Below are 21,987 nucleotides of genomic sequence, written 5' to 3'. Positions count from 1 at the left end.
GCCAGGTTCTGCCTAGAACAACAAGCCTCCAGTGACAAGCAAATGCATTAGCAACAATAAATGAGTGTTATTACAAGCCACAGGGTGTTGAGTGTTTTTATGCAACAAGAATTAACTGATGCGGTTTTATTATACCTCATTAAAAGTACAGGCGTGTCCGGAGCATGATGACTGAAGCATCATTGTTAATCAACACCTGAGGCTGATCATTTACCTCATTAAAAAACTTAGCTTAAACTTAGTTTCATATTAATTTTCCAAAAGATGATAGGTGAATCTGTATTGGGAAAATTGGGGACATAAAGCTGTTAAATATTGCTAAACACATTAGCAACTTAGGGAACACAACAAAAAGTGGCTTTATGCCATAAATAATAAAATGTAAGTAGGTTAAAATGACTTAAAGTGATGTGGGGCGCTTTGTTTCCCTGTACAAAATTATAGATAAAATTCCATTTGATTTTTGAAATATACATGCACTTTTCAATCCTCCTTGGGAAAATAATGCTACTGGCAATTACTTGTGAGCATGAGGCAGTAAATGATGTGATTTCTCATATGTTACTAAGATTTTCTTCTTTATCTTTTTTTGTTATAAACAAAGCAAGCTTTAGTAAATATGATAAATTTATGTTTAATTGTGCATTACTTCAGACTTTGAATAGAAAATGTCTTGTAATTAAGCTTTACAAATTCTCATACTTGTTTGGTGTGGGAGTGAAAACATTGATATGCTCTGCCAACAGGTTCTACACTTGAGTTCATGATCTGTTAAAACAGGCAGCATGGCCCTGGCCTGTTGGCTCAGTTGGTTGGAGCGTCATCCTGTATACCAAAAGGTTGCAGGTTTGATTCCCCGCCAGGGCACATATGTAGGTTTCGGGTTCCATCTCAGGTCGGGGCATGTCACAGAGGCAATTGATCGATACTTCTCTCTCATATGGATGTTTCTCTCTCTCTACCTTCCTCTCTTTTGAAGAACAAGAAGAACAACACAAAAAATATATCCTTGGTGAGGATTTTTTAACAAACGAATAAAGCAGGCAGCAGGAGACATGCAGATTCTAAGGTTAAGAGACAATAAATGTGTCTATACTGTTGGAAGAGTTATTTTGTTCTTCACTGTTATCAGTTTTAAAATTTATTCAATGTGGATAGGAGAAGATAAATCTTGCTTTATATTTTGTGATAAAGCAAATGTGCTCACACAGTTATGGGCTGCAGGCTGCCCTAGTGAGGGGCCTGAAGATAGTTCATAGAGAGGGATTTAGATTAAAATTGGCATCCATCAACAGTCCCACAAGCTGGTGGAGTGGGGCCCTCCGTCTTGGAAGAGCACCATAGCACCTACTGCAACATTGATTTAATTTTCATAAAGGAAAAGCTCTGAAGTTATCCTGTTTAAAATTTAAGAGATATCTGCTTACAAGTGGCATAAAATGTCACTTGTCATTTTGACTGGATCCTATCAGCATATAGGCTAAACATATGTGTACAAATGGTATAAATAGAGGCTACTCAATGACATTTCATGTTCTCTATCTAATCAACTTAAAAAAAAATTTAAGTTGGATGGTTTGTCTACGGTGGAAACCCGAAAATCAAGTAGAACAAATAAATAGTTTCCTAAAGAAGACTGGTGCAGATCTCAGCATCCAGAAAAGGGTTATAAAAATGTGAATTTCATCTAAGGAACAATTCATGAAAGCTATAGAATAGATGCTAAATGATGCTTATTTCTTCTAAAACATAGGCCTGCTTTATTATTTAATTTTATTTTTTTAATATCCAGTGTAATATAGTATAGATGGTGGAAATGCCTGGAAATTCATATTGACCAATGTCTTCTAACAATCTTTCCTGGCATTTATGATACCTTGCGCCATATTTCTGCCTTATTCCAACCTTGAAATGTGGCACCATAGTCAATATGGGCAATTGGTACGTCGTGGCCATCTGGCATTTTTTGGCAAAGTACAGTTTTAATTTCATAATGCAGTAGGAAATAGTGGCATATGCTTTGCATGCCATTCTTTCCAAATGGGTAAGCCAATTCATTACAGAAATTATACTAATCCTGGTAATCCAAATGTTGGGGAACACCTTTTTACTGCACACACGTGTGTGTGTGTGTGTGTGTGTGTGTGTGCGTGTGCGTGCGTGTGTGTGTGTGTGTTGGTGATATTTTAAAATTGAACAAGTTTCTAATTTTCTATGAAAGTATAATAGACTGTTCTTTGAAACACACACACATACACACAAAAATACAAAACAAGCCAAAATTACGCAAAGGTTCATAGGGAATAAGAAGAAAAATAATGATTTGCTCTTCACCAATCCCAAGCAGTTTCCCATTCCAACTACTCAGAGCTAATTGCAACATATTTTATGTATCCTTCCATATGCATGTACAAACTATACATAGGTACAGACCATACATACAAGTTGCAAATGTGTTTTAGATAAGCACGATCATACTCTGAATATTTCTCTGCAAATTTGCTTTTTTATCTAACATACATTGTCACTTTTTAACATAGGCATATGTAGCTCTACATGGCACATTTTCCTTTATTGCTTTATAGTTCGCCAATGTATGGCTATCTTAAAACTACAGAATTTGTTTACTTCAACCAATATTACCAGTTATTAATATTGTTTATATGACTTTGATTTAAGGTCAATTATAAATACTATTTCACTATCTATGTAAGAATATTTCTGTTCTTGGTACAGTGGATTATTTTAGGCTACATTTAAAAGTCGAAGTGAGAATTTTCATCATAAATATGTTATTAGTTACTTTTTGAATGAAATAAATTGAATAGACCCACAAAGATGGATAATCTTTACTTCAGTTTATAATATATTTTGACATAGATATAGAAAATACAGGATGGGGCAAAATAGTTTTACAGTTGTGAGTATGCAAAACAGAACTTATTGTTGTTTTATTTATTAGTTATTATATTATCTTCTATACAAACAGAGGTAAGCCTACTTTTGCCCCACTAGGTATTAAAAACCTACCATATATTTGACATTGTTGTAGATATTTTACATTATAAAATATAAGAACACTTCAGCCTTCTCCAACACTAGTATTTTCTTAACCTAGAGCCTACTCTGTCAAATATTTGTACATATTCAAGTATTTATTTTGACTAGTATTTGCATAATATCTATTATATCTTTCAAATCTTACATTTTCTGTGTCTTAATAAAAAATAAGCATTGCCTTAGCTGGTTTGGCTCAGTGGATAGAGCATCAGCCTGCGGACTGAAGGTTCCCAGATTTGATTCCAGTCAAGGGCACTTGCTCAGGTTGCAGTCTCGATCCCCGGTGGGGGACATGCAGGAGGCAACCAAACAATGATTCTCTCTCATCATTGATGTTTCTATCTCTCTCTGCCTCTCCCTTCATCTCTCTTAAATCAATAAAAATATATTTAAAAAAATAAGTGTTTCTATACATTGTATTTTCCTTAATTTCTTTGGATTTCAGCAGCTTTATTATGATGTTATTAACTGTGATTTTTCATTTTATAAGTTTCTTATTGGGTTTTATTTCACCTCAGGAATTTGGGGGTAAAAGTGTATCATGATTTTTTTAAAAAAACTTTTATCTATTGTTTTTTAAAAATATTTTCATTTATATATATTTATTTTCTTTTTTCTTTTTAAAATTTATCTTATTGTTGAAAGAATTACAGATGTCTGTAAGTATTTCTCTCTTTCTGCTTCCAACATGGCTAGAGAGCGGGACCAGTTCCTGAGTAGGGGCGGCTGGGGATTGAGAAATAAAAGAAAGAGACAAGACACGGAGATAGAAGGAAAAGAGCTGGGACCAGGTGGGACCACTGTCCTCTTCTGATGGAGAGACAGGGACAGTGACCCAGAGCCAATCCAGCGAGTTTATTTTATATCCCAAATACCAGGAAGTTTCACCAAAAGGTCAAGACAAAAGGAGATTATTTGCATTCTTGAGTAGGCCCTGAGCATTCCTGGTGCTAGGTTGGATTTAGATATCAAAACCCACTTCCCCACACCACGGGCTGAAATGAAGGTCAAGCTGACCACACCCTTGCCCTTTTGGCAAGGCGTGTTCCCAGGGCGTGGCTTTGCCTACGCCACTGGGTTCAGCTGACAATAATTAAGGAATGCCTATGTGCCTTCCCAGGCGCTGTCTACAGATGTCCCTCTTTATTTTATGAATCCTTTCTGCTTCTCACAGGTTTTCTACCCCTTCTTTCTGCACTATACATTCTCCCCCCCCCCATTATTTCAATGTACCAAATATAATAATCTTGCCTTATGTTGTGACTAGCTTACTTTTTAAATGACATATTGAACTTCTAATTTCATGTATTAAATTATGTTCCACTATGATACATATGCTGTACAAAGAAGCCGGTTCAGTGGCATTAGTGCAAGTTGCCTATCCATTCATTTTCAACAATAGTCACTGACTGTATTCCAGAGAGCTATGTTTCAATGTCTCATCTCATCTTGTGCAGCCACATGACCTTTTGACAGAGTCCTTCACAACAAAGCAATAAGCCAAATTCTGTTAGAGATTTCTCAAAACTATGTAAGCTTTCCTGCTACAGGTGTCACTTTGCACTTTACCCCCTCAGTTATTCTCCCTGCCTCAAAAATGGATTCAGTGTCCAGACCTGCAGTGTCCAAATACAATCATGTGGTGAAAAGCCACATGCTGAACGGTGTCAGAGCAGAAATTATTCATCATTGACCTTTGTATTGAAAAAAATGTTTAAGCCACTCTCAATCAGCCTCAATAAGCCACTCTCAATCAGCCTTTCTGTTCCACGTGAACAATTTTATTATAAATTAATACAATTAGTAAGTAGAGTAAGCAAATAAATCACTCAGGAATCGTGAGTATGTATGTGGTTCTCAGCCAACCCTCACTATCTAACCTTAAATAGAAGACTCATATTAAGGATCTAATTGATATAAACATTAATGTAAATAAAATATGGAGCAACCATGATGCTTTACACTATATTTTCTAAGAAACAATCTCCATGGGAGTGGGATTGAAAGAAGAGAAAGAATAAAAAAGGCAGCAGGGAGAGAAGGGGGAAGGTAAATAGGGAGTGACATCAAGGGGAAAGAAATAAGACATGACCCCTTCTAGGTCTGGAAACATTGTACAAAACCACTAGACAAAGGAATACAACAGTTAAAAACACATCTGATTATACTTAGGAAAGTAATAGTTTAAGTGAACCAAGAAAACTGAGGGACACATTCACACTGAATGACATTTTCTTCAGTGCCTTGTCTATTTAGAGAGATCCTAGGACTAAAAGCGGCCAGATTGATCTCAGGAGCAGGGAATGTGACACTCCAGAGACCAGACTGACAATCTCGGGTTCCATATTCTTTAATATAGACACCATGGGCATCTCTGTTAGGTTCCCCGTGAGCTCTTAAAGGAGCTGTGGCATGAAAAACATGCTGGAGTCAATTATTCTAACTGGTTATTTTGAGATGGGAATATTTTGTGAATAATGAGGGAGGAACAAGTGGATTCCCTGTTATCTAGGTTTATTATTGTGCTGAATCAGTAAGAAGACTGAGCCCAATGTCATCCCTGGGTCAATTCTGATGTGAATATCATTACATTCTGGATAAAATAAAAGATCACAGCAGTCTCTAGGGAACATTCAAGGATATCTTTCACAGACTGCCGTATGTTCTAAGAAGGTGCTATTCCTATTATGAACATGGTATGAAAGCATTGAGAGCAGAGAAGCTTTTAGGGATAGCCAATGAAAGCTCTGGGAACATTAGTAAAAACAAAGCAATATCTTAAAAACAAACCAGTGTATCTCAAATAAGCAGTTAAATGGCTTCTTGTTTTTTGTGTGCTTATCTGTGGAAATATGATGGCATGCAGAAATTGCTTAACTAAAGAAATGCAACAGAATCTTAAACTAATGGGTATATTGTGCTATGCTTTAACTTAATGATGTGGCACTTTTGGGCTACCCCACTTTATATGTAAATTTCTCTAACCCTTGTAAATGGGAAATCTCATATAGACTATGAAACATTATTGTGCTGCATAAAAATGATATCAGAATGGTTTTTCTTGATGGCATGCATCCATTAGAGGGAGCCCATAAAAATGTTATAAACATATTTGGATCTGCTAGGTGATGATTTTTCCTGACAAGCTAATGTGCTGAGCTATGAGTAGAAATGTAGTAATATTGTTGAAAAGAACCAAATGACTTTAGTATCTATTATGCCAAGAAAATTTCAAGAACAAGATTACATTCTCTGAAATCCCTGATGTTAAGGTAGACACAGCTTACATGTTTTCCCATATTTTCATATGTGTTTTGTAGATTTATAGAAATATATCAATGAATTTTTTTTTTGTTAAATTTGATCTAAGAAAAGCAAATTTGCCGAGATAGTCACTATTCTATAACAAACACTTTCTCCCCTGAGTTTTCTGTAATTGGAAAAAAATAGTATTGCAGAACTGAAAAATTTCAAGTACCTGTCACTTTTCTATGGATATCATTTGAAAATGTCACGTATTTACTTAATTTTTAAAAGAAGACATGTAATAAAATAAAATGTTAAAGGCAAAGAGGTTTTAAGATTTTAAAAGTAACCAAAAAGAGAGAAAAAAGGTTACCTACAAAGAAGACATTATTAAAATGAAAAATTGGGTATGCTCAGTGGTCCAGTGTGGACCCAAGAACCAAGAGGTTACTGTTAGATTCCTGGTCTAACCAAGAGGTTACTGTTAGATTCTTGGTCAGGGCCTATGCCCGGGTACTGCTTGATGCCCAATAGGGGACATGTAGGAGGAAGTAAATTGATAATTCTCTCTTATCATTGATGTTTCTATCTCTCTCTCCCTCTCCCTTCCTCTCTGAAAATAGTAAAAATAATATATAAAAGGTTTTTCTTTAATAACAACAAAAAGACAAAACCAATAGAATGGTTTGTTTATTTATTTATTTTGCTGTGCTGTTTTTTGTTTGTTTGTTTGTTTGTTTGTTTGTTTAGAATGGTATCTTTAAAAAAAAATGAGATGGAATAAGAGTTACTAGTATATTGCAGTTTTGTATCTTGCTCAACTCTCTTCAATAGTAAGAAGAAAAAGCCCTAACCAATTTGGCTCAGTGGATAGAGCGTCGGCCTGCGGGCTGAAAGGTCCCGGGCTTGATTCCAGTCAAGGGCATGTACCTTGGTTACCTGCACATTCCCAGTAGGAGGTGTGCAAGAGGCAGCTGATCGATGTTTCTCTCTCATCGAATTTTCTAACCCTCTATCCCTCTCCCTTCCTCTCTGTAAAAATCAACAAAATATATTAAAAAAAAGATGAAGAAAGGAAAAAAAAAAAAACAGAAAATTTGCTACTGACAGTTACTTACCAGATTAGCAAGGATAGATTTAAGAGAGAAAGAAATTCAAAGAAGAAATAAAAATTTAAAAAATATTGAGAAATATGTTAAACAAATGGATAATCTGTAAACAAATAACTGAATAACACAAATACATATTGGAAGTAATAATAAAATAAGAAATAAACAAGTTTAGGTGATAATAACATGGAAAATAAAGATGAATAAAATTGAAGTTAAATATTTTATTTCTTAATATTGCTTGTTGAACAGATAAATAATAGACTGAAAGTGTGCCCAATTTATTAGGATAGCATTTAAAGAATAAAACTTAGACACAAAAACATAGAAAACTAGATAAATAGAAGGCAGAAAAGTAGAAAAAAGTGAAAAAATATGCTACAATTTACACAAAGTAATAAGATAGAAATAAATCTTTGTATGCTAATAATCACAATTATGTAAACAAATAAACCAGTTAAATTACTTAATGTACCTTGAAACCCTAGTGTATTTACATGCTTTCTCTCTCAGCTGTTATTCTTTTGCTATTCTGTAGTGACAGTCAAGACTCCATGTAGCTCCTTCTGTCAGCACAGTCTACTTGTGTTTTCCTAAGAAATAATTGTTTCTTTTCCTTGATTGAGCTCATATTTCAGAAATGCATTATACCAAATTAATCTGAAATTTGTTACAGACTCTGGTTGTCTCACCTTACTTGTCCCCTCTTCACTGAATTTGGAATTCCCTCCTTATTGAATGCTGTTGGGGATTACACATTTCATTGTCAGGATAGTTAGGTTGCTTTGCAATCACATTGTTCTTTTTTCTTTGAGTAGATTTTTGTTTTTTGAAAGAATACAATGGAGAAACAACTTCACCCAGCACTCATAAAACTGAGCAGGTTTAAATAGTCTTAAATAGGATCTGTGTATTGAATGCCATTAATATTTCAAGGATCAAAAATTATTTGTATTGTTCTTACAAGATTGATAAAAATCCAAATGCCTGGAAAGTTTTCCGAAGTAATTAATGTGCAGGACAAAGGAAGGCCAATAAATAGAAAGCGCTAATTCATACGTATTTGTGGTGGGTTGGTAAAGAAAAAAAAAGAAACAGTCTGAGAGTTTTCTGTCCTTTAGTACAATTAATTGTAATTCTGTCATATTAATCAGTCTTCCTATGCTTACTATTAAGTCTTGCTATTATTGCTTCTTCACAGGCTTGGATAATTAACATTCATTAACTTTATTTCCTTTTAAAGCATTGTCTTCACACATTCTCTTTTTTATGCCTGGAAAATAAGTATTCTTTAATATGTCAGGAAAATGTGTACTTTTTCAGATGCTAGCCCAATTATCATATATTTCTCAACATCCGAAGATGTCTCATAAAGAAATTTTCAAAGAAATCAATAGACCATTATTAGCTCAGTATTCTAGAAGCTTTTCTCCCCTCATTTTCTGAGTCATTTATAGCCTCTCTATGGACAAAATAATGCATAATTATAGTCAGGAGAGGAATGCATTGTGTTAAAAAGGAAAAGTTTAGATTGTAATAAATATGGAAAATAAACCCAGTAAGAGTGTCTCCCTATTGTCAGCCATACTTAAAAATAGTTTTGTATGGCATATATGCTGTTAAAAAATAAGATGTATTCCATGTGGCCTATGTGTTGGGAAAATAAAATGTATTGAATATTATAGTGAGTAAAAACTTTAAGTGTAAGAAATGATTCAGGATTTTTATGGAGAAAAATACTATTTTCAAAAAGAAAAGGAGGAAAGAACACCTATCTATGCCCTTTGAGGGGTCTTATTGCATAAAATAGGTCACAAGATCATGGAGGGGGGAGGTTTGTTTTATAGATGATATATCAGCAACACAGTCCACATAATTGAAATTACTTCAGGCACTGAACGTACCTGGACATTTTCCCACTGATGTGGTTTCAGTGGGTATAAATAAAGCATAAAGTCGCCTTTTTTTCTTGTCAGAGGTGACCACTGCATAGAAACATGTCACTAGATGCAGTTGTCCACTTTGATATCTTTGGGCAATGGTGGCTGAGTGTTCAGAAACATTACTGCTGCTCCTCACTCCATACACACTCTTGTTCCAGAATTTAGTACAAATTAGCATTACAGTCAATTCTGATCATGCCATTTTCCTACTGAAGATTCTTCTATGGTTTCTTGTTGCCTTTATAATAGAGTTCTTTAACCCTATAGTAGCTTAACATGAACTCTCCAAACTCATTTTGAGCTTTTCTTCCCATTGCTTACCAAAATTCAGGCCGACCAATCAAATTTCTGTTCTCAGAAACAAAAATCAGCCCATAGCTCCCTCTGAAAATTCACATACTTTATCACTACTATAAATTTTCTTGCTATTGCCTAACTCCAATTTATATATTACTCATCAAGTTGGAAATGAAAAAGTCTTCTAGACATACTAGACTAGATTAAGTTTCCTGTCAGATACTTTTACTTTCTTATCAGATAATAGACATAATCATAATGAAATAATTAAGATTATAAAATTTTAAATGACTTTTTCCTATAATGGGACAAGAGCCATAATAATATGATCATACTCCTTTTGTTCAACATTAGGAATACTCTCAATGATATAAAAAGTACCTAATGCAATAGGCATAATATTTTTATCAGGTGGTGGTTATGATATTAAATAACAAAATGTTAAAAGCCCCTTAATAATTTGATTGACACTTCATATATTACCAAAACCTCATGTCATTTAAGTCTCACAATAAACCGATATGTCAAACATATACTAATTTTTTGCAGATTAAAAATAATGTATCTCAGACAGTTTCACAATTATTTTAGGTAATGAGACTAGAATATTTCTATTTTATTCCAAAGTACATACACTATCATTTATTATCTGTAGCATTTTATGTATTCTTTTATTTTAACAATTGTATGACATTTTTAAAATATCATTATTTTTAAAATAACTCTTTACTGGTCCTTTAAATTTTGTCAATGACAAGAATAGTTGGTAAATGCTGGGTTCATTAATTCTATAATGTTTAGAAAACAATTCTTACAACTTTGCATAAATTTTGGAAACTTATTGAGTGGGAGGAAAGCAAAATAATAAAACATTTTTCATCCATGCACTTCTTTTAACAATGGCACTAGTTGTTTCTTTTCTTTTACACTATCTAAAAGTGCACAAGGTCAAACTTTATATTCATTGCAGAAAGCCATTTTAAACATATTAACATATATTGTAGATAGCTAGAGGTTTTATTTGTTTTGTTAATCCTCACATAAAAAATTTTTTTCCATCAATTTATTTTTATTTTTTTTTAGAGAGAGTGGAAAAGACAGAGAGAGGAAGAGAAAAGAGAGAGAGATAGAAACATGGATGTGAGAGAGACACATCAATCGGTTGCCTCCCGCACCTACCCCTACTGGGAATGGGGAGCGAACCGGCAACACAGGTATGCGCCCTTGACCATGAATAGAATCTGAGACCTTTTGGTGGGTCTATGCTCTCCCTATCCACTGAGCAACACCAGTAGATCGATAGCTGGAGGTTTTAAGAAAATATTCAGCTTGTGCTATACTGAAAACCAGTTATCAATTCATCAGTGAATCACAATGCTTCTTTAGCTTGAGTCATATGCAAATAGGTCTTCCTTCAGGATTTATAAGCCAACTAAAACATGGCTTTCTTACATCTTTCTTCATGAATTTTATTTTATATTTTGCATCTTCTTGGTAGCTAATAAAGCTAGATAGAAAATTTACTGTTTTTACAAAGCACTTATAAATAAATGTGCAAATATGTATATGTAATGGAAAAATGTCAAAGGCAAATTTTTGAAAAAATGCCTTTATATAGATCATGTATCATGATAATGTACACCCTGAAACCCATATGACCTTATTAACTAATGTAACCCCAGTAAATTTAATTTTAAAAAGATATAGAAGCACTTCTCAAAAAAGAAAAAAGAAAGAAAATGCCTTTAGCATTTAAATAATTAAAGAATAATTAAAGAATGTAATTAATTAACGGGCATAATTTGAAAAGAAAACTTAAAAGAAAGTCAGGAACAATTTGACTTTGAACCAGATGCAAAAAAGTAAAACTGTCTTGAGGTTAAAAAGACTAAAAAATGTTTTTCATAGTAAATGGCATTTTTATTGCACCTACATAGTTACCTATGTTTACTTTTAACTCAGTGTTCTATTCCATCTCTTTATTGAATAAATGCAAGCTTCAATATAATAGAATATAGAGACATAGTTTGAAATAAATGGAATTATTACTATAAGTGGATGTAGAGGGGAAAAAATCTGATACTTGGAGTAAGAAGCTATCATCATAAATTAGACATACGATGCTTAAGAAAGCACTTAAGCTGTCTTTGCCATAGTATGTACATTTCTATTTATATGATGAGGGGTGTGCATTTTTTTTTCTCTCCTTATATAAAGTTCATTACAACTGATGTTCTGGTGTGTAAATAAATCTAACAAATACATCTAAGCATTCATGCTATATAAACTTCCTGTATAAAAAAAGAGGTAATAGTTTTAACTTTGTATATTCAAATGTTGTAATTAAAAGAATAAGCTATTATACTTCTGGTTTCAGCTCAGAGCTGTAAAGAGTGGGAAAGAGCATCTCTCCTGCACTTACAACTGGGAAAATAAGCTGGACAGCTGCAGATTTAAGACTTCTTGAACCAATCTGAGAACAACCAACCCAAATCTAGCATGAGATGCACCTCTAAATTTACTAGGTGTGAGAAGGAAACTCCTATTTTGTAAAACTACTGTTTGGAATTCTTTGAAGATAAACTTAGTTGCCTGACCTTGTAGGCCAGACACTAGATATGGCCATAATCTCTATGCCATGCCAGGTGCATTTTTTAATTGGATAGAACTGTGTTGTTTTCAAGGCCAGCTGCGAGATAACCACTAAGTGCACATAGGGCTGGCTCCTTAATAAAAAGGGAAGTTCTACTTGTAACTTTGCTTAGAATTTGAATTCATTTTCTCTAAGCCCACCGCGGTGATTAAAGTAAATCTCTCCAATCTCTCCTGCATCGTTTGATTGTTCCGAATCTCTGTAACAGGTGTATCGGTTAATAATGGCGGATTTTGTAATAAAAGAAAACACGATAATTTCAAGAGAAACATCAAAAGTGCTTTATTCAAAGTAATGTCCATCGCTAGCTACACATTTCTCCCATCTTTCAGGTAATTTGTGGATACCGTCCCAATAGAACTTTTCTTGTTTTGAGGCTAACCATTCAGAGACCCAATTTTCCACTTCTTGGTATGTTTTGAAGTGCTGTTCAGAAAGTGCATGTGCCATTGATCGGAACAAGTGGTAATCTAAAGAAGCAAGGTCTGGTGACTGCAGCGGGTGGGTTAATACTTCCCAGGCAAGATCTTTTAACGTGTCTTTAACTGGTTTTGAAGTGTATGATGGTGAGTCATCATGAAGCAAAGTTACTTTGCTGTGTCTTCTGGAACATTCTGGTCATTTCACGATCAAAGCGTGGTTCAAATTGACCTGGATGTTCTTTGTCTTTCACATTGAAATCATTACTTTTAAAGCGTTTAAACCAGTGTTCCCATAAGCTTCCAGAAGTATACAATAACTTTTGTTGGAAACCAAGATCAACAGTAATTAATATAAATGCGAGAAGTCCACCAGAAGGCTGAGTTTGGACTCCTTTGATATTCCAGGGTGAATTTGCATTTTAGTACCTATTGCTGACTCAATGGCCTAAAGCAAACTCCCCCAAACCTGATAATCTGTTTACTAGACATTACTATTGATATGTCTGTTTGCATTCCTAAAAGGCAATTGTGTGTTCTAGTAAATAAAGGCAGCTGGGAAAGGAGACTCAGTGGAACTTGACTACTACAGTTAAGCTTTTCCCTGGCCTCCCCCCAAAATTTCAAAATTAATTTTTCTTGTCTTGTGTGTCAATTTGCACGTCAGCTCTTTCTCCAAGCCTCTGAACCTGAAAGCCACGCTGGCCGTGGCTTTTCACAAACTTTCAGCAGCACTTTTCCTCAAAATAAAGTAATAAATTAAAACTTCCCGCAAATACTCTTTTTTTGGCATGAAATTCTACATTTTTAAGCACAAAAATACCTATGATGTTAACATCTTCAGAAAATTTGACATATGAAGTTTTGAAGCTTGTTGTCAATACAACAAAATAGCATACACTTCAAATCGCATATATATCAACATAGGTGTAACTCCATCTATTCAAAAAAATCCACATTATTAACCAGTACACCTAGTATATGGCAAACATAGACATGTGCATGCTCCCTCTTACAAGCTTTGTCCTGCTCTGTAACCAGGACTTTCAACAGGTGTTTTTTTTTTCCTGACTACAGGACCCTACTTCTTTTTCCTTAAATATTTACTTTAGAAAACTTGCAATTGTAAATTCTTTTTCTGCTCCTTTGAGATATAAATCTTCTACAATCCAGGTCTTTCTCTAGGATCTATGAAACAACCCTTTGAAATGTAATCATCAATAAAAGAGGACCCTGTCTCTTTTTCTCCGTACAGGGTAGGTAACCAACTTTGATAAGCAATGATTGGATAACACAGATGGACTAATTATCTAACTGGCCTTCCCCCTAATGTCCTCCAGTATTTTTCCACTAGCTTATGCCAATGTTTAAAAATCAGCCTTTCATTTCAGTAAGGTTAAATTTAATCTCTGTCCTATCGCAATAGTTTTGAATAAAATCTACTTCGCTATTTCTAACAAGTTTTCAATGTAATGTTTTCCTTAACAACTCACAGGGAGGATAAGGACTAACCCGTACAAATCCTCCCTCAAGATACTGGTTGAGAATGGGGAGCATCTACCACCACTAAAACTTTGCCCAAGCTTCACTCAGCTGGATTTTCAGGGGTACATCATTAACACCTGGAGCTCTTGGACACTGGTGAAAATTACTGCAACTAGGGGAGAATGATAGATGTCACCATCCAAGCTCACCCAGGCACGTCTCCCTAGAAGCTTGATCTTCAGGTGAAAGGTGATCCAAATACCACCTGAAGTTATTGTAGCTGAAGGTTGAGATCAGGGGGAAAAATTCTACTTCTGTGACAGGGAAAGAACATGTACTAGACCCAGCATTACATCAGGATGAGGACAGGTACTAGTGAAGGCTATCCCTGAGTCTCAGGCTATGGACATCAGAGAACACTCCCTCTGTCCCAACTGTAAGGAAAGAGAAAGAAAAGAGAGCCCTGCAGGTGTGGCTTAGTGATTAAGCATTGACCTATGAACCAGGAGGTCACAGTTCGATTCTTGGTCAGGGCAGATGCCCAGGTTGTGGGCTCCATCCCCAGTGTGGGGCGTGCAGGAGGCAGTGATCAATGATTCTCTCTCATCATTGATGTTTCATCTCTCTCTCCCTTTCCCTTCCTCTCTGAAATCAATAAAATATATTTTTAAAAAAATAAAGAAAATAGAAAAAAAAGGAAGCAACGAAGCAAGGAAAGAAACAAACACTGTGACTTAGTTAATAATTAGTACTTTTCATAGGGGTCTGGATTAGCAGTTTTGAACCTACAGGTCCTAGTACACTAGTGTTAAATAAATTAATTGAAGATAATGGCAATGATGCTTCTTAATTTCAGAAAAAGAGGTTACAAATAAGCAAGAAGGAAAGACTACAATGGATTCTAGTGGGAGATGTTATTAGGAATTCTTGTTTATTTTAACATTGTGTGCGTTCATATGCCAGTATTCATACATGCATTTTTAACCTCATTCTGTTGAGAGGTGCTAGAACCAGCACTGACGCAGTTGCAAAGAGCACACTCAACTCCCAGATCTTCTTTCCTCCAATTATTATTACTCTCCAACAAAAGAATCAGGAGTCTTTGAGAAATGGTTAAATCTAGTGTGGAGCTAAAAAAAAAAATTCAAAATAAATCAAGAGCATCTGGTAGTGAAAGAAAGTGATTGCAATATGTCCACAAAGATAGGAGCCATCCTGATTCCCAATGGCCAAAGCTGAAAAGACTTAAACAGAATACATAATTATACCATTAGATTCTAACTGAAATAATATAATACATATTCACAAATCAATACTGATATAAAAATGAACAATTTCTTTTAAAATTATGAAAAAGAAATAAATCTTTCCTATAAAAGAACTTCCAAAATGGAAGTATCAAGAATAAGGGATACTATAAATAACTTTTATGACTCCATAGTAATAATTTCTGTAGACAATAGCCACTGCTGAATACTAGAAGCAATGATAACATTTGAATAGAAGGAAGATAGCTGCAGAGCCTCAGATTACATCTACCAAATATTATTAGTTACTGCATTGGTTTTATTTATTTTTTTAAAAAAAATTATTGTTGAAAGTATTACATATGTCCCCTTTTTTCTCCATTGACCCCTTCTTGCCTGCCCTTGCCCGCCTCCCCTCCCCCCACTCCAGGCCTTCACCACACTATTGTCTATCTCCATGGGTTATGCAAATATGAATGCAAGTGTTTGGTTGATCTCTTCCCTTCCACCCACCCATCCCTGCCTTCCCTCTGAGATTCAACAGTCTGTTCAATGTTTCTCTGTCTCTGGATCTATTTTGTTCATCAGTTTATTTTGTTCATTAGATTCCATATATGAGCGAGATCATGTGATACTTGTCTTTTTCTGACTGGCTTATTTCCCTCAGCATAATGCTTTCTATACACTGTGTTGGCTTTAATAAGTGTCCACTAAACTACTGTTACTTTGTCCTCTAGGAGGTGGAGCTTAATTTCTCTACCCTTGGGTGGGTCTTGGTCTTAGTAAGTCAATTCTAATGAATAGAGTATGAAAACAGAAAGGGATAACTTTACTGTGTAGAAACCTGACAATGATATCCTTAACCAGCTGATCAAAATCACCAGTCATATTGCTGTCAGGTAAATCTTTCCTGGTGTGAAGAGAAGACACTTCATCTCTGTGCTATTCTTCTCCAAATCCATAACCTTAGCCTAACCAAGAAAAACATAATGCAAAGCTGACCTGGGAGGTATTCTACAAAATACGTGAACAACAGTCTTCTATTTTATAGAGGTTTTAAATGTAAGGAAAGACTAACAAACAGACATTGCAGGAGACTGAAGGAGATAATGACTAAATGCAACTTGATATCTTGGATTGGATGATTGAACAACAACAAAAATTAAATTAAATTAAAAATATCATGAGTGAAAAAAATGTGACATATGAATAAGTTGGTAGTTTAGTTAATAATATTATAGCAACATTCAATATTTAGTTTCTACAAATGTAACCTGATTATGTAAAAGGCTAACATTAGGAGAAACTAAGTTAAGGGTTTATGAGTCCACTCTGTACTGTCTTTATAATGTCTCTATTAACCTAAGATCATTTTCAAATAAAAAAAACAAAGTATGGAAATGATCTGAGGTATTTTTATAGAAAATATAAATGTAGACTTTCCATTGTAGCAATAAATACATTAGAAATACATGAGTAAATGATGCTTGTGAAGTTAAAACCGTCCACTGCTATTGACACCTCCTGAAAGCAAATTTACTTTGTTTATTGTCTATTTTTATATGATAAGTTTATGCCAACCCTTGGGAAATTTAGAGAAATATTGCTGGAGGGAAGGTTGAAAGGGAATGTATAAAACTACTTTAAGAAACAAATCTTCTACTAGGAGGATTTTATTGTAATGTCTTGGGGAGAAATAAACATCATAAAAAGAGTTTATTCAAACCCAAATTCTTCACAATTTGTATGGAATAAACCAAAACACAAAGCATAGGACTCTATTTTTGAGATAACTAGCATAAATTGTAAAACTAAATGGTGGTGCATTAAAGACCTTTTTGGGGGTTCAATAAACTTTCCGATATAAACATGGGAAGTTTTAAAGGTTTGAAATGCACTTTGATATATGCTAGAAGATATAAAGTTACTTTGAAAATTGCTTTCCTAATCAGTGATTATGGAGTAGTGACATAAAAGAAATAGCAACAATCATTTCTCTGCTCTTAGCCCCTGAAAATTAAAGCTGTTGTGATATCCTGTTTAAATAAAATTTAGACTTTTGATTTTTTTCTGCAACAAACCTTATTTTGGATAATTTGTTTTAAAAACATGAAAGGAAAAAACAATATCTATGACCATTCTGAAACACAATCCAATATCTTCATGTACATTCTACAGTGTGTATCATAGTTCCACTTGTTTGTCCCTGATAAGCATAGTTGATTTTGAGTTATTCATTCTGAAGTTCTCCAAAGGCATTTTTTAGATTTGTTAGGAAAAAAACTAAAACAAAACAGAAAAATATAATCAAACCTGAAACCCCTCACCTATATTGCAAGCATATTTTTTTACTTAGGGTGACATTTATTGAACTCATAATTATTTTTAAAGTTTAAAACTGGATTTATATTAGACCACATTAATACATTGAAAGGTCTCTGTGATATTCTTCTACCCGATGAACGAAATGATTTCCTGTTAACTATGCACTGTTAATTTTATTGCAGTGATTAATAAACCCTGCCACTAGGCATATATGGATATTTCAGGGTTGTGTTTATTGCTCACCTACTTTCAAAGTGCCTTTTCATAGGAGCAGTTTTACAAATGTTAAATTTCAAAGACAGATAATAGATTATTACAGACATTTAAATGATGGATGCTAATTTGATCTTAATAAAACGTCAGGTAAATTAAGGTCATGTCTATAGAAGACTGTTATTCTAAACTAAATTTTACTGTTAGATAATAAATACATCTCCCCTCTACATCCTACCCATACAGTTATACTCAGAAATAATACAGTTTTAAATTAGGGTTACATATGACTAAATACTTCTCACTACTAAACAATGTAGATTTGAAATAAACTATTGGGTACAATGTTCTAAAATAATAGAAGATATTGAATAACCTCATAACAACACACATAAGTAAACAATTTACATTAATTTCTCCACTTTACCATTAAGAAAACATTGACATAAAGAAATTCAGCAACCTGGTGAAGGTGATAAAATAAATCTTCTAACCAACTCCAAAATCTGTATGTATGCACTGAAAAATTACATTACTAAAAAGTTTTATTCAGTTAAATATTAATATAATGCTACTGACATATAAGTAAAAGAATGTTTGTGAATGTCCCAGTAGAATTGATGTTTATAATTGGTCATCTGCAACCTGTGTGTAATTAATAATCTGAAACTACTCTCAGGTTTATTACTCTATTTGGGCTTTAATTAAAGCCATAACATTAAAATATATGCTCTTACGTTAGGATCTAAACTCTATTAAAAAGAATATTGATGCCCTAGGCCTTGCCGGTTTGGCTTAGTGGATAGAGTGTGGGCCTGCGGACCAAAGTTCCAGGGTAAAGGGCACTTACCTTCGTTGCAGGCTCCTCCCTGACCCGGACCCTGGTCCCGGCTCATGCAGGAGGCAACCAATCAATGCGTTTTTCTCACATCGATGTTTCTCTCTGTCTTTCCCTTTCTCTTCCATTCTCCCTAAAACAAAACAAAATAAAACAAAACAAAACACAATGGGAAGATATCCTCCAGTGAGGATTAACAACAACAACAAAAAAGAATATTGAAGAATATTTTGGAAAAATTAACTTTTAGTCATATTCTATAATACATTTGCCCCAGTTCATATCTGACTACATTTTTACATTTTCAAAAAACCTATTTCAGACTTCAAAAGGAAAAAAAAAGACACTGTTAATGAAAATCAATCAATCATGACATTAGATGAGAACACTTGTATCTGTCTGGAGAAATTTTGAGAAAATGGAGGGAAGAAATAAAATTAAAAATAAGTAACACCAAAGCCAAATTTAACTCAGTAATAACCTGTGAATATACTCATAAGGAAACACATAGTGTTGTTTCTCAAATAATTTAAACAAAAATATTAAAAACATTTTGCAGATTTATCTGTTCATTTTTATTACCTGATATTTAAATATATAATATATATATACATATATATGTGTATATATATATATACACTTTTATAAAAGAACAGGTCATTTAGATAATTTTTCTTAATTAAACTAAATGAAATAATTTTATCTTCATATCCTAAATATTACAAAGCCAGAATACTCACAGGTGGATACTTTAGGTTAATGTGTGTGTTATGATGCATGCTTATGCACATAGTTTATTATGAGAAATTTGATTTTTAAATTATTATAGGAAAATTAAATCTATAGAGAATATATGATTCTATAAATATATTTTATATTGTGTATGACATTTTGTGGGACATACTGATCAAGAAATCTAGTGGCACGTTGTAATCATGTGGATTTTTTTCCTTGTTAAAAAGGAAGTATACAGTCATGCACCACATAGCAATGTTTCAGTCAATAACAGACCGCCTATATGACATTGGTTCCATTAGATTATAATGAAGTGAAAAATTCCTATCACCCAATGATGCTGCAGTGTCCTCATGTCAAAGGGCAATGCACCAGTCATATGTGTGTGGTGATGCTTGTGTAAAAAACCTACTGCACTGCCAGTTGTTCCAAAGTACAGCACATGCAATTATGAACAGCATATAACACTAGATAATAATAATAAAGGGCTATGTTACTGGTTTACTTACTCGCTATACCTTTTGTTGTTATTTTGAGTACATTCTTTGTATTTATAAAATAAGTTTGCTGTAAAACAATATGCCGCTGTTATCATTACAGCAGCCTCATATGTCTCTTGTTTATCACCTTTCTTGATTGCCCCATTTTCTCTTGTGCTTGATTTAATCTTTTGTTGTATTTTGCAATGTTAAAAAGCCTGGACCAGCCTACAATGTTGAATTGACTGCTGGTTCTAGGTGGTTTAAGTTATTTAAGAATTTTTATTAATTAAATAATGTGAAAGCGAGTGGTGAGTCTGTGAAGTTCTGATGTGAAGAAGCCTGAAGAATTTTTGAAAACTCTAGATAAGCTGATTATGGATGAAAAGTCCTTGCCAGAACAAATATTCAATATGAATGAAACCTTCTTATTATGGCAAGATGCCTGAAAAGACCTTTATCCATGAAGAGGCCAAGTCAATGCCAGTTTTCAAGGCTTTTAAGAACAGGATAATAGTCTTGCTTGGGACAATGTTGCAGGCTACAAATTGAATCCCTTTGTAAACTGGCACAGCAAAAACTCATGGCCTTCTTGCTTATCAATGAACCCATGCTGTCAGTATACTTCAGGAGCAATAAGAAGTCATGGATAACTTCTTATTACTCCTGCAATAAAAAGAAACAAACCAGCTCGTCTTCCAAGATACCAGGAAAATGGAGAAATACTGTTTGGAGAATAACGTACCATTCAAGATTTTTATTACTGTTGATAATGGTTCCAAACATTCTCCTTTTCTTGGTGACCTTCATCTCAATATCAAACTGGTGTGTCTTCCTCTAAATACCACTTCTTTGATGAAAAATGAACAAGAAGTTATAGCAGCTTTTAAGGCCTACAAAGTGAAAAAGACCTTTGTCCCGGCTATTCCTGCAACAGGAAAGACAGAGAGAAGAAATTAATGCAATTATGGAAAGATTACATTATTGACTCTTTCAAGAATCTTTCTTGGGCTTGGAGTAATGCAATAAAGGAGTGTATGAGTGACATCTGAAGGAAGACACTCAAGACATTTTTCTATTACTTCGAAGAATTTGCCAAGTGATGAGGAGATTGCAAAAATCAATAAGGTTGTGGCTGAGATTGCAAACAACTTTAACCTGAGTGTGAATGATGCTGAGAAATTTTAGAAGTGGTTCCTGAGGCACTGACTACTGAAGAATTGTTGGAATTGGAGTAGGAATGCATAGTAGAAAAAATGCAAAAGAAAGGGAAAATGCAAGAAAAGATAAAGAAGAAGAAATCTTGCCCTCGTCCATTTGGCTCAGTGGATAGAGCCTCAGCCTGAAGATTGAAGAGTCCTGGGTTCAATTCCAGTCAAGAGCATGGACCTCGGTTGCAGGCTCTTCCCTGGCCCACCCAATTGATGTGTCTCTTTCACATTGGTCTTTTTCTCTGTCTCTCCCTCTCCCTTCCACAGTCTAAAAGTCAATGGAAAAAAATATCCTCGAGTGAGGATTGAAAAAAAAAGAAAAGAAGAAATTCGAAGAAAATTCACTGTGAAGAAGGTTTAACAAAAGCTTTTTTAGACCTCAACAAGACCTTAAAAAGTTTGAAAACATTAATTCCAACAATAAAAGGTTTTCATTTATAGAGAAGAATGTCCATGGTGCATTATCGGCTTACCAGCAATTCCATGAATAAAAGAAAAGAAAAGAAACAAACCAAGCTAACCAGCATGGACCTATTTCTGAAAATGATGAAAGCTCAAGAAGAGCCTCAGGCTGGTCCTTCAGAAGGTGTCCCAGAAGAAAGCACTGTTGTCATAGGAGATGACTGCTCCCTGCATGTTATTGCCCCTGCAGACATTCCAGTGAGACAGTAGGCGGAGGTGGAAGACAACAATATTCATGATCTTGACCCTGTGTAGGCCTACGCTA

Source organism: Cnephaeus nilssonii, assembly GCF_951640355.1.
Source record: "Cnephaeus nilssonii genome assembly, chromosome: 2".
Taxonomy (NCBI): Eukaryota; Metazoa; Chordata; class Mammalia; order Chiroptera; family Vespertilionidae; genus Cnephaeus; species Cnephaeus nilssonii.
The sequence above is the reverse complement of the archived record's forward strand: the minus strand, read 5'-3'. Positions refer to the sequence as shown.